Genomic DNA, 17,183 nt, shown 5'->3' with positions numbered 1-17,183 from the left:
GTTGCAGCATTTGATCCAGAGACAGCTAAAGTAATTTCCACACACACTTTGTAACTCTATACCTAAACTAGCTCACATTGACTTCAATGGAAGCAGGATCAAGCCCAGGTTCCCAAGGCTAAAGCAGAACAAGACATGTATGGTATACAATATATATATATGAATAGTGCCATCAGTAATTATATAATACACTACTATAGCATTTCCATTCTAAAGTATTATCATCCCCATGTAGCAAATGGGAAAACAGATACAGAAAGATTAAAGACCCACTTTTTACATTTGGATGTCTAAAATAGGCTACTTAAGCATACAAGTCTTGATTCAGTGGCCTAAAATGACCCTTTGTGCCTAACATTAGATGCCCAAGTTTGAAGTCTAGTTGCTAGATGACTTGCCTAAGGTGACCCAGCACATCTGGTGCAGTTTCAAGAATACAATTTAGATATCCCAACCACAGTTCTGTGCTTTCTATAAGACTATCCTACCTCTCTTAAACCAATTATATCCTTTGCACTCTCCTTTTTCTGTAGTGCATTCACCCTATAAAATTGGAGATGGGTCTGACCCAAAAACTCTGAATCCAAACAGTCCTGAATTTTAAGGGGCTTAAAATCTAGACCTCAGTTTTGTGCGATGGCCCTGTTTGTAGTGACAAAGTAATATTTCTTTTACAAGCTCATTTCTGCTCTTTCTGTTGCTACTGGTTTGCTTTACAATCCTAATATCCTGCATTTCCTTCTTATTAGGCTCCTGTGATATTCTGCCTTGGAGCTTCCCTGTTCCAGAGATGATGGAAACTGTAGGCAAGGGACAAAATGTGAGAAGCACAGTGTCTCAGGAAGAAGGCAGTGTTAGCTTCCCATGTTTTATATTAATATTTACTGCGCTACTCAATAAAAAAATCATACTTACCATAGCAACCCCTGTACCACATGGTGCACATACTATTGGCAAGAATAAATGTATCCTTTAAAGAAATAAAAATAAAAATCAGACAGTAATAGAGCATGTAAATTTTTGGACATTTGATATTTTCAATTAATGGAAAAATAGGATCTGCTTTAATAAAACCAGATTTTCACACCCAATGTTGTGCTTGTCTATAAACAGGGGATTTGTATTTCATGTTGGGAAGCACGGGTTTGCTATGGCTCCTTAGAGAGATAAGGGCTGACCATGAAATATGATCAGCTAGGAATCAGATTTTGAACTGGATGTGAGATTTCAGGTTGGACCTAATTCCACTACAAAACCTATTTCCGTCTCCTCCCTCTTTCTCTTTGACTTATTAAAACATATACTGAAAATAGAAACTTTAAGAAAGATCATGCCAACCTATTCCCTTTTGAACTATTGGTTATTCTTGGCTAAGGGCAAGAAAAGATGCTAATACAGGGATATGAACCTGTTTGGTCTACCAAAACCTGACCGTCACACAGGAGCTAATCCCAATTAGTTTCCACAATTCTACTGCTGAGGACTGCCATTGTTCTAGATCTCTAATTTCATATTGTGGAGTATTTTGGAATAGTCTCTCCGAAAGATGAAGGTTTAGGGTATGGAATATCAACTGTCCCCTGAAGCAATAGTTACACTCAAACATCATCTCACCCAGCTGAAAGTTGCAATATCTAACACTATAGCTACACTAGAGAGCTTACAGCAGCGCAGCTGTAAATTCTCTAGTTTAGCTGCTCTAAGTGGATGAGAGAGAGCGCTCCCATCCACTTAATTAATTCACCCCCATCCATTATCTCCAAGAAGGATCACCCTGGGAGAATGAATGTTGATAAGGAGATATTGATTGAGGGTTTGCTAACCTTTCAAGTGCTGGGGGGCGGGAGAGGAGTGGTAGGGAGGGTCTCTCTCTCCTGTTTCCCATTGGTAAGTGTCCAGGTACACAAAATAAATAAAGTGATTTTGCTAGCCACCAACATTTCTTCACGAGCCATTCCTACTTATTAGTTAATTCAGTTCAAACCAGGGAAGCTGGCATTGCTGCTACCTGTCATTGGCTTGTAGTGAAAGAGATCATTATGTTTCCTCTGCTTATACTCCCTTTAATTTCACAAGCACAAACAGGTATCTACTTCCAGACGAGTATGCAGACATTTATGTAGTACCATACCACACAACCTTGCTTTATTTTAAAAGTACTGAATTATTAAAAGGACAATTCTTCCCTATAATTTGTATGGTGTGTGAATGTATGTAAATGGAGAGAGGAAATTCTGCATTAGAATTCAGTCCCTCTGAAACAGCAACTAAGCCAGAGACAATGAGACACAGCAGGCCAGCTTCACAGCTGGTGTAATTCTAATGGCTTTAGAGGAGTTACACTATGGATGAATTTGACCCCGAATTGTAACAATGAAGAGAGCTTCACTACCACAGAATGATTAGTTGAACCCTGTCTCCATTGCCTAGACTTAGCCCTGGTCTACACTATAGGGTAAGGTCGAATTTAGCCGTGTTAGGTCCATTTTATAATGAATGCGTCTACACAAGCAACCTCGTTCCTTCAACCTAAAGGGCTCTTAAAATCGACTTCTGCACTCCTCCCCAGCGAGGGGAGTATCTGGGTTGAACTTGGGGTAGTGTGGATGCAAATCAACGTTATTGGCCTCCAGGAGCTATCCCAGAGTGCTCCAATGTGACCTATCTAGACAGCGCTTTCAACTCTGATGCACTAGCCAGGTACACAGGAAAAGCCCTGGGAACTTTTGAATTTCATTTCCTGTTTGGTCAGCGTAACGAGCTCCAGCATGGAGCGAACGGGAGACACTGGATCTGATTGCTGTATGGGGAGAAGAATCTGTGCAGGCAGAACTCCGATCAAAAGGAAAAAATGCTAATATATATGTCCATCATGCCCTGTGTGATTTTGGCAGAGGCTACAACAGGGACACACAGCAGTGCCACATGAAAGTCAAGTTGCTCAGGCAAGCCTACCAAAAAACAAAGGAGGCAAACAGTTGGTCTAAGTCAGAGCCCTATACATGCTGCTTCTATGATCAGCTGCATGGCATTCTGGGGGGGGACCCTACCACTACCCCACCACTGTCTGGACAGCTGCAAGGGGGGAGTCTCACGCAACCTGGAGGAGGATTTTGTGGACGACGAAGAGGAGGAGGAGAATGCGCAGCAGGCAAGTGGTGAATCTGTTCTCCCTGGCAGTCAGGAGCTTTTTAATCACCCTGGAGCCAATACCTGCCCAAGGCTGGATCCCCGCCCCTGAAACCGGAGAAGGCACCTCTGGTGAGCACACATTTGTAACTACAGTACAGGGTTTAAAAGCAATAATGTTTAATTTGCCCTGAAGACTTGGGATGCATTCGCGGCCAGTACAGCTACTGGAAAAGTCTGTTAACGTGTCTGGGGATGGAGTGGGAATCCTCCAGGGACATCTCCATGAAGCTCTCCTGGAGGTACTCTGAAAGCCTTTGCAGAAGGTTTCTGGGGAGGGCTGCCTTATTTCGCCCTCCAAGGTAAGACACTTTACCACGCCAAGCCAGTAGCAAGTAGTCTGGAATCATTGCAGCACAAACCATGGCAGCGAATGGTCCTGGGTTTTGGTTGCATTCAAGCAACATTTGGTCTATAACGTTCTGTGTTAGCCTCAGGAGAGTGATATCATTCATGGTCACCTGGTTGAAATAGGGGAATTTTTGTAAGGGAACAGTAAAAGGACCCTGTTCGTGCTGGGCTGTTTGCGCTTGACTAAAAGATCATCCCTGAGAATAGCCATGCAATGGGGGGAGGGGTGAAGGGCTCATCCCAAATAGCCACGCAGAGGGGTGGGGGAGGTGTGTGCTGCACATCCACCCGAAAACTGCAGCCCCTCCCTTTAAATGGCAAACCCAACCGGCATTGCTTGCTATGGGAAAGGAGGGCACTGCAGTTTGAAAACATTCCCACATGTTTAGGAGGATGGTAGAAGCCAAACCTGCATACCCTTTGGCTTACCCTGGCTGCCTGGAAACTGAGTTCTGTTGCCCAGCCGTGTGTGATGTGTCACCATACCGGCAGGCACTCAATATAAAAGGCAAAATGCGACCTTGTACCTAAAGCACATGTGCTGTCTGCTGTGAATTGACCACCTGAGGTCCCTTCCAACCCTGACATTCTGTGATTCTGATTCACTGTGAAAGCGTCTCCCTTTTGTTCTCAGAAATGTATCATAAATTTTACTCTCCCTTTTTATCCCCCCGCAGGTGCAAATGTTTCTATGCTCCCCCTATCATCTCCATCCCTGAGGTTATTGCAGATTAGAAGGCGGGGGGAAAAAAAAAAAAAACACGCACTCAGGATGACATGTTTTCTGAGCTCATGCAGTTGTCCTACACTGATAGGGCACAGCTGAATGCAAGGAGGCATTCAGTGGCAGAGTCCAGGAAAGCATTAAGTGAGCCATAGGTGCCGACTCCATGGGTGCTCCGTGGGTGGAGCACCCACAGAAAAAAATTGGTGGGTGCTCAGCATCCACTGGCAGCTCCCCACCCTGCCCACCCGCTCCAGCTTCTCTCTGCCTCTGGGAGTGCGCTGCCATGTCCTGCTTCTTCCCCCTCCCAGTGCTTGCACTGCAAAACAGCTGATTCGCGGGGCAGGGATTTGGGGGAGGGATCCAATAGGGGCAGGGAGGGGGTGGAGTTAGGGCAGGGGGGCGTGGGCACCCACCAGCGCTGGTGAAAGTTGGCGCCTATGAAGTGAGCGCAATGAGAAGAGGCAGGATGCAATGCTGAGGCTAATGGGGGAGCAAACGGACATGCTCAGGCATCTGGTGGAGCTGCAGGAAAGCCAAGAGCATAGATTGCCACTGCATCCACTGTACAACTGCCTGCCCTCTTCCCCAAGTTCCATATCCTCCTCACCCAGACGCCCAAGAATGGGCGGGGGGAGGCTCCGGGCACCCAGCCACTGCACTCCAGAGGATGGCCCAAGCAACAGAAGGCTGTCATTCAAACAGTTTTGATTTGTAGTGTGGCTACAATAAACAATGTAGCCTTGTCCTTCCCTTCCCCCACACCCCACCCGGGATACCTTATCAGTTATCTCCTTTTTTTGTATTATTAATAATAATAATAATAAAGAAAGAATGCATGGTTTCAAAACAATAGTGACTTTATTTCCTTTGCCAGCTGTGATTGAAGGGGGGAGGGTGATTGGCTTACAGGGAGTTTAAAAAAAAAAAAAAAAAAACCACACCCCCAAAGGGGGCAGGTTTGCATCAAGAAGAAACACACACAACTGTCATACCATAGCCTGGTCAGTCGTGAAACTGGTTTTCAAAGACACTCTGATGCACAGCACACCTACCTGTGCTCTTCTCAGGACCGGCTCCAGGCACCAGCTTAACAAGCAGGTGCTTGGGGCAGCCAAGGGAGAGGGGCGGCACCTGCGGCAATTCGGGGGCAGCAGGTCCCTCACTCCCTCTAGGAGCGAAGGACCTGCCGCTGAACTGCCGCCGCCAATTGCGGCTTCCCCCCCCCCCAATTGCCACCGCCGATAGCGGCTTTTTTTTTTTTTTTTTTTTGCGCTTGGGGCGGCAGAAATGCTGGAGCCGGCCCTGGCTCTTCTAATCGCCCTTGTGTCTGACTGTTCAAAATTGGCAGCCAGGCGATTTGCCTCAACCTCTCACCCCGCCCTAAACATCTCCCCCTGACTCTCACAGATATTATGGAGCACACAGCAAGCAGTAAAAACAATGGGAATATTGGTTGCACTGAGATCTAACCTAGTCAGCAAACAGCACCAGTGAGCTTTTAAACATCCAAAGGCACATTTACCACCATTCTGCACTTGCTCAGCCTATAGTTGAACTGCTCCTTACTACTGTCCAGGCTGCCTATGTATGGCTTCATGAGCCATTGGAGCAAGGGGTAGGCTGGGTCTCCAAGGATAACTATTGGCATTTCAACATCCACAACAGTAATTTTCTGGTCTGGGAAGTAAGTCCCTTCTTGCAGCTGCTCAAACAGACCGGAGTTCCTAAGATGCAAGTGTCATGCACCTTTCCTGGCCATCCCACGTTGATGTTGGTGAAACGTCCCTTGTGATCCACCAATGCTTGCAGCACCATTGAGAAGTACCCCTTGTGGTTTATGTACTGGTTGGCAAGGTGGTCCAGTGCCAAGATAGGGATATGCATTCCATCTATCGCCCCACCACTGTTAAGGAAACCCATTGCAGCAAAGCCATCCACTCTGACCTGCACATTTCCCAGAGTCACTATCCTTGATAGCAGAACATCAGTGATTGCACTGGCTACTTGAATCACAGCAGTCCCCACAGTAGATATGCCCACTCCCCATTGCTACCGATCAGTCGGGAATCAATTAGATGTTGCAAGCATCACAGGGCTATCACTACTCAACTGTCAGGGCAGCTCTCATCTTGGTATTCCTGCGCTTCAGGGCAGGGGAAAGCAACTCTGAGAGTTCCAGGAAAGTGGTCTTACACATGCAAAAGTTTCGCAACCACTGGGAATCATCCCATACCTGCAACACTATGCAATCCTACCAGTCTGTGCTTGTTTGCCAGGCCCAGAATCGGCATTCCACTGTATCAACCAGCCCCACTGCCGCCATGATGTCCCAATTGCCACATCCCGTGCTTTCGGGAACATCTGTGTCCATGCCCTCCTCACAATCATCCTCGTGCTGTCCTCTTAGCCAGGTTCTACACATACTGCAGTATAATGCACGAGGCGTTTACAATGCTCTCAACAGCAGCGGTGAGCTGAGTGGGCTCCATGCTTGCCCATGCTATGGCGTCTGCATGGGTAACCCAGGAAAAAAGGCGTGAAATGATTGTCTGCAGTTGCTTTCATGGAGGGAGGGAGGAAGGGGAGACTGACGACATGTACCCAAAACCACCCGCGACAATGTTTTTGCCCAATCAGTCATTGGGAGCTTAACCCAGAATTCCAATGGGCAGCGGAGACTGCGGGAACTGTGGGATAGCTTCCCACAGTGCATCGCTCCGTGAGTCGATGCTAGCCACGGTAGTGAGGACACACTCGGCAAACTTCACGTACTTTGTGGGAACATACACAATCAACTGTATGAAATCAATTTCTAAAAATAGACTTCTATAAAATTGACCTAATTTCGTAGTGTAGACATATTGAATGCTCTCTCTCTGCAGTTTTAGGGTATGGTCTGGATATTTTTTCCTCTACATGCCAAAGGATAAAAATATTTCTCTTATTAGTAAAAGCCTACCACTTCTATACCTTCTGCTCCTCTTTAGCTTGGGAAGACGGATGCCAAAACACCATGAATTATGGTTTTATACTGGATGTTTATCTGCAATGACTCCTTTTCCAGTACAAATAAGTATAAGAATAAGAAAATACAGTCTTTGCAAATCACAGAATACACTGGATTCAATTTGTTCTTATTGATTTTTAAAGACATTTACAGAACACAAAAAATACAAGTGAGAATATATAAAAAAATTTATTCAGCATGCTGCTTTCACTGCAAATCTTTAGAAAAAGAGTTGAAGACCCTTCCAATCTGCAGTGCATGTTGGCTGCCACTTCAGAGTGGCACAAAATAGCATTTATGATCAAACATGGTGCTTTTCATCTCCAGTATAGTCAGAGCACCTGGTGAACATTTTTGTTTATGTCACATAAGTCAGCATGAGCCCTGATAAATTAATGCGTTGGAACAAAAACATAAAACATGACATTGCTAAAGAGAGAAATAAGATAGAACGCAGTGATAACAGCAGTCTTTGCAAAGCTCTCATTAGTGCTACATGCTTTATATTCCATTAAATACATTTTATGATTTTCTTTAGTTCAGCCTGTTATATGCATCTGTCCAGAAATCAAGGCACATGTGCAGTACATTGCAAAAATAAAAGTGTTGAGTTAACCTGATGTCAACATACTATTTATAATGTGCATCAACATGGTATCCAAGAAACATCAGCAACAAATGGTGTGTTTAGTATGCCCCAGGTCCTGTTGGAGAAAGGGGGCCTGGTAGGTGATATGGAGGAAGGGCTGGCAAATTGAACTTCTGCTCAAAGTTGTGAAATTCATTTATTTCAGACCCCTTCCCACCAATTCATGGGCCCTCTGTGTTACTCCTCAGACCTCTCAACTTAAAGACAGGCAAGGGAGGCAGCAGAGCAGTGGAGACAAGCGGACTTCCCAAACCAGCAGAGTGGGGAGTTATTCTAGAAGGCAGTAAGGGAGGTAGCAGAAGTGAAGGCAAATGGAGAGGCTAGCTGGGCATTCCACCTCTCCTGAATAGTTAAAGAAGCTCATTGGGGCCATCGCTGTGAGTATAAAAAGGCTCATCAGAACACCCTCACAACTACCCCATCCTTAGGAGGCTTACTAGCTCAGCAGATCCCAATGAGCTAAAATAAGCTCCTCAGAAGGATTACAGGTGATATTTTCATAAGTGTCATATCCCATTGAAAGTCATTTGCTTGGGCAAATACGAAAGTTTTACCCCAGTGATCCTATTGAGGCTTGTTTAGTGGTTGACTCATCCACGACAAATGTGCCCCCTAAGACCTGCAGGTGATTCAGTGGCTCTTCCAGAGCACTTAAGGCTCCCAGAGAGTTAGGACTGAGAACCCACCTCACAATCACAAGTCTCAACGAGGAGAGCTATGAGTCTCCCACTTCCTAGAGAGGGGGCTGGGGGGCCACAATGACCTTCTTAAGGCTTATGGTGGGGTTTCCCAAAAAGCTTTAAGAGCTATGGGTTGGGGGATTCCATATATCTGTTAGGAAATATATTAGCTGCCCCAAAGCCTTATGAAGAGTTTCTTAGGGCTTGTGTGGGGGCAGACCACAAGCCTCCTTGAACCCAGGGTAGGGTTGAGAGAAGCCCCAACTACCTAAGGTTTGCAGGGGGGAAATCTTAATCAGAACTGACACTTTGCAGAATTCTGACTCTCGTGGAGGGAAAAATAGAAGAACTCTGCTATCATCATAAACAGAGGTTACTAAAGTAGCATTGTTGGCTAAACTAAATGAGGGCTTATATTCAATGTGATGACATTTTTCTGCTTGTTTCTTTGTCTGTTTGGATCCAATATAACTGGAATACTACATCCAATCAATTCTGAGATTTCAGGAAATGTTCTAGGCACTGATGGGCAGAACCCTATCATCTTTGGTGAAAATCAGAAAACCAAAAGGGGAAAAATTGGGGACATACAGAACCTCTGGCATCTGTCTGATTAGCACATGCATAAACTTTAACTATGTTCCTAATTGGTGATAGATCAAAGACCCTCTTGATGGCAACCACTATCTCCTTCCACTGTAACAACACCCCCATTCTAGCTCTGCCCATTATCGCAATACAGTTTAAAAGGTTAACACTCTGAATGACTTTTCTTCCAGACAGAGAAAAAAATAATTTAAACACATTATAAATAAGAAAGGGGTTCTGAAACACAGGTAGGCAAAGACAGGAGCAGTCCCAAGGAAAATAGGGGACACACAGAGCCCCTGGCATGAGGGAGGGGATAGCAGGTAAAGTTGTAGGAGCTGCTGAGATCAATGGGGGAATGGGAGGGTGACACACAGAGTTTGTGGGGGCAGAACTGAGGAATGCAAGCAGCCCCTGCTGTGTGCAATGCATTCAGCCTGCAGAAGCAACAGAGTGTCTGAGCCCCTAGTTTAGATGCAATCAAAAATTCTCAGAAAAATCCAAGCAAAAACTGGAGAATACAGCTGTGGCAGGGGACACACCTCTTGAGCACTTCCTGCTGCTGCATCTGGTACAGTAGATCCTCAGAGTTATAAGCACCAGAGTTACAAACTGACCAGTCAGCCACACCTCATTTGGAACTGGAACGACACAATCAGGCAACAGCAGAAACAAACAAACAAACAAGCAAATACAGGACTATGTTAAACTACTAAAAAAAATAAAGGGAGAGCAGCATTTTTCTTCTGCGTAGTAAAGTTGTATTAAGTCAATGTTCAGTTGTAAACATTTTGTTCAGAGTTATGAAAATTTCAGAATTATGAACAATCTCCATTCCCAAGATGTTCGTAACTCTGAGATTCTACTTTACTGCAGCCTTTTCCTGCTCCTGGTGCCTCCTAAAGGTTGTGGACCTCACTAGGCAGCCCTCCAGCCAAGTCACACAGTTAATATGAATGAACCCCTTCTAGGGTAGCAAAGATTTCAACAAATTGCGTCTTCATTCCCAGCTACAGGCCCTTTACATCCTATCCTTCACTCTGGCTTCCCCACAGAGCCTTGTCCCCTTCTTGGGGCTTAGGCCACTTTGCCAGTGAGGGAACCCAGGCCCACCCACTACTCCAGGTTTCAACCCAGGGACCCTATAAACAGTAGCCAGATACTGGGCCCTTTGATTGGTTGCTGCTCTTTCCCCTGGGCTTCTTCCCACTTGATCCCTTTATGTTCAGCCATTACCTTAGGATTACAGTTCTCAGGTCCTCGCTCTCCTAGGGCCAGTAAATGCAGCCCATCAAGCTCCCTTGGCCAGAGCAGAACAGCCTGCTTCACCCGGCTGCAGCTCCTTTTATCTGAGCCTGCTGGGCTCTGATTGGCTGCTTCCATGCAGCTTTCTTGCAGGGTTGGAGGACTACCTTCACTGCTCTTCTCCAAAGGCAGGGCATAGTACAGACATGCCAACTCTTGTGAATTAATTGTGAGAGACGTGATTTCTAAGTAAAATTAAGCCTGGCTCACGATAGAACTCTCAAGTATGAGGATTTTTTTTTCCAGCCGTAGTTCCCACTGTCAGTCCACCCCTGGCCTGATAGTAGGAGCCGGAGCCACAGCCACACGGGGATGAGAGCAGGAATTCCTCCTCGTGGGGTGGGCTGAGAGCAGGAGCTATGGCTGCCACAAGAAGAGTCTTCTGCTGTCAACCACAGCCACCCAGGGCCCCCGGTGTCAGCCTGGGAAGTGGGAGGGTAAAGAACCCTAGGAAGAGCAGGGGTGAGGTTGGGAGGACTGAACTATGGCCTGGGAGCTGCAGTGAGGAGGGTGAGGGCTGATGGGGTGAGAGGGCTGTATTGATGGAGGGTTCTGAGCGGATGGGGTAATGATGATGGGGGCTGAATTGCGGGGGGCTTGGGTGGGGACAGAACTGATTGGCAACTGGAGGACAGAATTAATTGCTGGTCAGGAGAGTGGCAGATGCGAGGGTGAGCCAGTTGATAATATGAGAGAAAAAACTGCATGCTCCAGACTCAGCCTGCATGATGCAGAGTGGGTCTCCTTATGGCTAAGTGAGCCATTTCCCGCTGCTAAGAAAGAGGGAGTCCTGCTGGAGTCACATGGTCATAGGTGCTGGAACTAGGGGTGCTGAAGGTGCTGCCGCACTCCCTGGCTTGAAGTGGTTTCCATTAAATACAGGGTTTACAGTTTGGTTCAATGGCTGTCAGCACCCCTGCACACAGTCCCACATTTAAGTCACTCTTTGCTATTACTTTTGATTTCTCTGCAGGGATTTTACTTATTGAGCCAGATTCTTCACCCACACTGATGTAAATCGGGAGTGACTCAGCTGAAGCCTTTGGAGTTGCATTAGTATAAGATTGGCGTGGCTACGATTATGTTATGGAGGTCATGGAATCTGTGACTTCCAGAGACCTCCGTGATATTTTCTGCCCCAAGGCTAGAGCTGTCAGCAGGCAGCCCTGCAGCTCTCAGTACCCATGGGCAGTGGGGGGGACCCCAGAGTCCCCCGCCGCTGTGGGTACTGGACCCTCCTCCTCCCCATTTTGTCAGGGATATTTTTAGTAAAAGCCATGGAGGGGTCACGGGCTTGTGTGAATTTTTGTTTATTGCCCGTGACCTCTCTGTGATTTTTACTAAAAATATCCATGAGAAAATCTGAGCCTTAAAAACTGACACTTTTTTTTTTTTAAATAGTCAAGCACCTAAAGCTCAAAATGAATGGCAGTCACCCCATAAGAAGACACAGGTTGGGTCTCCTCAATATCTCAGCATCTCCCTCACTCCTCTACTTGCTGATCTTATATCTCCACTCTTTGGGGAATTATGGTGTCTGCTGGCAATTAACTTTAAGGACCCAACAAGAGTTTCCTTAAAGAAATATTGGTAAGCCTAATTGCTAGTAGCTATACAGCCTCGAAAATCTGTCCCAGGCAGCCAAACCCCAGCTTGCCATGCAAAGTCCAATCACTCTGTGACAGTCTGCCTAATGGAGGCTTGTTCTTTCCTACCTAGTGCGGCCAATCTTAGGGTACATCTACACTTACCTCCAGGTCTGGCGGCAGGCAATCGATGTTCTGGGATCGATTTATCACGTCTGGTCTAGACGCGATAAATCGATCCCGGATCGATCCCGGAAGTGCTCGCCGTCGACACCGGTACTCCAGCTCGGCGAGAGGAGTACGCGGCATCGACGAGGGAGCCTCCCTGCCACGTCTGGACCCGCGGTAAGTTCGGACTAAGGTACTTCGAATTCAGCTACGTTATTAACGTAGCTGAATTTGCATACCTTAGTCCAAGGTGGGGGGGTTAGTGTGGACCAGGCCTTACTTGCAGGCAGACCAAGCTTTTTTGTAGTAGAGGGGGAAGGTGAGAGTGGGAGGTGTGGAAAAATCAATATCAAACCACTTTCCACTCTAGTCCCACTGCAGGAGGCTAGCTTATGATTTGCAAAGTGAGTTCAAGACTTCAAGGCTTCAAACCATCACATGTATATCTTATGCATAGGCAAGACCTCCTACAAAGAATAGTGTTGAGCTGCTATAGTTACTAATTCTTATTGATGTAAGCAGAGTCAGGATGAGCTCTACCCTGACATCTGGTGGTGAATTATGGCGAGTGTGGAAAAGAACTCCAGGGGCTGATCTTGTTTGCATAGGCACACCCACTTGCCTGGCATGAAACAACAGCAACTCAAAGTGGTTACTTTGGCTGGTGTGGGATCCCCAGTTTTCTCTGTTATTGGGGCAGGAAGAATAAAGTTTTGTTACCCTGATTCTGTGAATCAAGGCCAGTGGAACTGTTGTATGACAGAAGGACTGAGTGAGTCCTTCACCATTACCTAAGTAGCACTTGCTTGACAAGGGGCATGGGTTACAAAAGCCAGTGAATTGAGAGAGGAGGGGGATAGGTATTTGTACTTGATGGTATGGGTGCCTCTCTGAGGGTTTGAAACACCAATTGCACTACTGCCTCTCTCCACTGTTGAGTGTCAGAGCTTAGGAGTCTAGATACAGGCTGCTGAGCTGAATTCACTTTGGGCTAATAGTGCACTAGCACTATTGGGCTCCCCTACTATGAGCTGAAATTGCTAAGAGCTGAAGTATTAAGAGCTGAGATCACTGAGTGCTGTGATAATGAGTGGGGGAGCCTGAAGCTATATTGCTAAGCAGCTGGTGGAACAATTTGTGGGGACAACTGGAGGAGCAGTGAGTGGCGTGGAGCCTTGCGGGGCCAGTTGGAGAGGCCCAAGGAATGGCGAGCGGAGCTGTTTGCGGGGATGGCTGGAGCGGCTCACAGGTCAGTGAGCGGAGCAGAGCAGCTTGTAGGATGGCAGGAAGTGGACTGGCTCGTGGTGAAGGCTGTGGCGGAACCCCACGGAGAGACAGCCAGCCGGCCTCGGATCACCTAAAGTGCCCCTTAACACCCTGCGTGCCCCCCCTTTTATTCTGGGGCTGCACTGACCAGGGACAGAGAGTTTGGGGTCTGTTGGACTTTTGGGGTGGTTGCTGGACCCAAGAGACTTTGGGGGTGTTGGACTTTGGGGACTCTGGGTGATTTTTGGGCTACTGGATTCAAGAACCAAAGGGAAAGGACACAGCCCAATTTGCTGGGGTGGGTTTTTTGCTCATGGTTTGTGTTATGAATCCTGTTTGTGGTGTTTTTCCAATTTAATGCTGATGTTGTTTACCTCATGTTATTAAACGTTTTCTGTTACACTCAGACTCCGTGCTTGCGAGAGGGGAAGTATTGCCTCTTAGAGGCACCCAGGGGGTGGTATGTAATTGTCCCAGGTCACTGGGTGGGGGCTCGAGATGGTTTTGCATTGAGTTATTGAAACGGAACCCCTAGATACAGAACCCGGCCCTTGTTGCTGCCAACTTAGATGGGCAGAAGAAAAGAAAGAGCTGACAGCCCAAAACAATTCTTTCCCTGCATAGCAAAGAGAAGGTGGCACTGGTACCTGAGTAGACTTGGCAGGATGTGGTGACACTTCTTAACAGGTCATAACTGCAATTGCAATCAATAGAATCCATTTAAGGATGCATTTTCATTTATTCATTCTATGTTCCTTAAAATAATTTCAAGGTTAACCTTATGCCAGCAGCTAGTCTTCCCATCTTTCTGAGCTCTTTCAAGTTTACAAGCCCCATTCACAAGGAGAGAATATTTTTATAGCTGTAACATGACAATTTTATTTATTAAGCGTTCGCCAGGCAAGGCACTCAAGGAGTCATACAACACAATAAACATCTGATTAAAAACACAGTAGAAACATAATTTTAAAACAGATGCTTAAAACCTCAAACAAAGCAAGCCAACTGAGGGGTCTAATAAATATGATGGCAGCACCGTCAGACAAAAATAAATAACCCTTTTGCAATGGTAAATTTGATTTTTGGGGGGGTTGGTTTTGTTTAGAGTAGGGAGAGATGAACTGAGTCAGATGTCAAGAGACGAGGGAATTCCACCCCCACAGCAAAGGCAGGTACGTACTAGCTGACCTTATTAGCAATATGTATCTCCACAAATATACATAGTGCTGTATAAAGCAAGTTTAGTGCCAAACAGGTAAAGGGGTTCCTGGTCAGAAGGGCTCACAGTCTAAAGCCACTGATGGAGACGGACATTACAAACAGAAACATGCACAGTGTGGGAGTCCCTCTTAGAGCCTTAACGATTCATAGAAAAGGTGGCATTTGCATAGTTTCTTGAAAGTGAAGATGGAGGAAGCTTGGTGGAGAAGCTATTTCAGGCAAAGGGGGCAATGTGATAGAAAGCATGGAGGTGAGATGAAGACAGAGGAGAGGCAAGTAAGGATGCAAACTTGGGCAGTGTTAGGACCAGCTAGGTTCAGAAAGGGAGTTCTAAAGGCAAGGAGAAGCAGCTTGACCATATAGAACATGGAAAACCAATTTAGAAATTCAGAGATAGGGGAAAATGTGATCAGAGAGAAAGAAACAAGACTGTAAGAGCATTGCCTCTTTAACAAAAACTATGGGAATTTGGAGCAAAGTGCCATCTTTTATAATCCAAAGATAGTAAATTATTCAATATATTCTTTGTCATACATACATAGAGAGTAGAAGAGAAATATTTTACTTTGTTTCTTGGGAGGTATAAAATTCTTCATTTGCACTAAAAATTATAAATTTTGAATGGTCAGATTCACCACCTTAGCAATGTTCAAATTCAGGGGGTCTGACTAGCCTTCACTCCCACTTCTTATTGCAGGTGATTAAAACATTTTCCAGTTCAAGCACCGGGTTATAGGTTCATTTACTGCCTTTCATCTGCAGTGGATCAATGGTGTATGTGACTCTTGATCCTGATAGTCCTTTTAGGGGGCATAACTTTTTATTATATTGTTCAAAGATGGTTCTCTTAATGATTTTTTCCCTCAACTGGAATGCTCCCTGGGACACACTGCAGTATATTATGGGTAAGTGGTCTTGTCTAAGAGCTTTTCTAAAGGGCACAGGTGGGAGTAACAATTTGTCTTCATTTTTTGGTAACTTGTTCAGTAATGCTCTTACAGATGGGATAACTTTTTTAAAATGAAGTTCAGTTTATACCTCTATATAACTGGTTTGTAAATATTCCAGTGCTCAGGTTTCAAAGATATTTTTGTATTTAACTTTTGGCTTTTCCCCCCTCAATTCAATATTTGAATTGATTAAAATTATATACAAATACCTGATCAGAGGAGAGATAATATATGAAAGTCACCTTTGCTCTCTTTTACCCTTAAGGCATAGTTAACACAGTTATGGTTCACATTTGTAACAGCACATAATAGGATTCTGTTTGCCTATTGAATATCAGTGGACTGAATCTTAGCATTAAGAGAGAGAACTATTACTGTGTCTCTTCACTGAAATAAAAACAATTTTAAAATTTGCTTCACACTAAAGCAGAGATTATTTAAGAACAAACATTACATTTATATAGCACTTTTCATCCTGAAGGACCCCAAACCCTTTTACTACAAATAAATAAGAGAGACTTCCCACTTATCTGACACTTTATATCTTCAGAATACTATAAAAATATTAGCCTTCACAGCTCCATTGTGAAGGTCCCACATCAGAGATACAGAGACTAGAACCAGTTGGGAATTTTCAATGAATTTTTTCATCAATTTGTCAAAACTGAAACAGGTGCTGGGTTTGACAAATTTCCCAACCTGAAAAATTGTTGCGAAAGTTTTGACATTGTCAAAACATTTTGTTTGGTCATTTTCTAAATGACAAATTCTAGTTTTCCTGTTTGAAACAACTTTTGTTTTGAAATTTAAGCTTAGACTGAAATAATGTTTCAAAGTTCTTGAGATGAAACATTTCAATAGAAAAAAAAAAAGAGGAATTGGCTTTTCAGTTCACAAATATTTTTGAGATTTCAACTTCTGGTCATGATTTGAGAGTGGAAAATATTCACAGGTCAGGAAAACTGTTTCCCGCCCAGCTCTAATAGAAACTAAGGTAGAGAGTTTAAGTGACTGGCATGGGCCACAGAGGGAATCATTAGCAGAGCTGAGATTAGTACTCTGGGATTCCTGGCTTTGTATCCCATAGTCAGACCATTAGCCCATACAAATGATCTGTAGCTTCATCCACCTCTGGGGCAAAATACTGCATGAATCTGTTTATTATCTCTCAACACTTGGGATTTAGGACAGCAACTAACAGAAGGCATGGCTACAGTGTTATGCATTATGCACATATGGCATTTATGTGTTGGGCAAAAGACTGCCCAGCTTGACACTGTGAGAACTAGTCAATAACACAGGTGTACAGCTATTCAAGTGCCACTACACAGAACATTCAGCAAATGTATATTGGACACTCTTATCTGCACAAATAAAATAAACTCACTAGGTGGCACTATAACTGAAACAATACAAGCTGCAGTATTTTAAGTAAGGAGAGAGAGTGAACACATTCTCACCATATTTTAAGTTGAAATTAAGCCTTTTGGAGGCAG

This window comes from Chrysemys picta, chromosome 5 (genome assembly GCF_011386835.1).
Source record: "Chrysemys picta bellii isolate R12L10 chromosome 5, ASM1138683v2, whole genome shotgun sequence".
Classification (NCBI taxonomy): Eukaryota; Metazoa; Chordata; order Testudines; family Emydidae; genus Chrysemys; species Chrysemys picta.
This window is presented reverse-complemented; position numbering follows the sequence as displayed.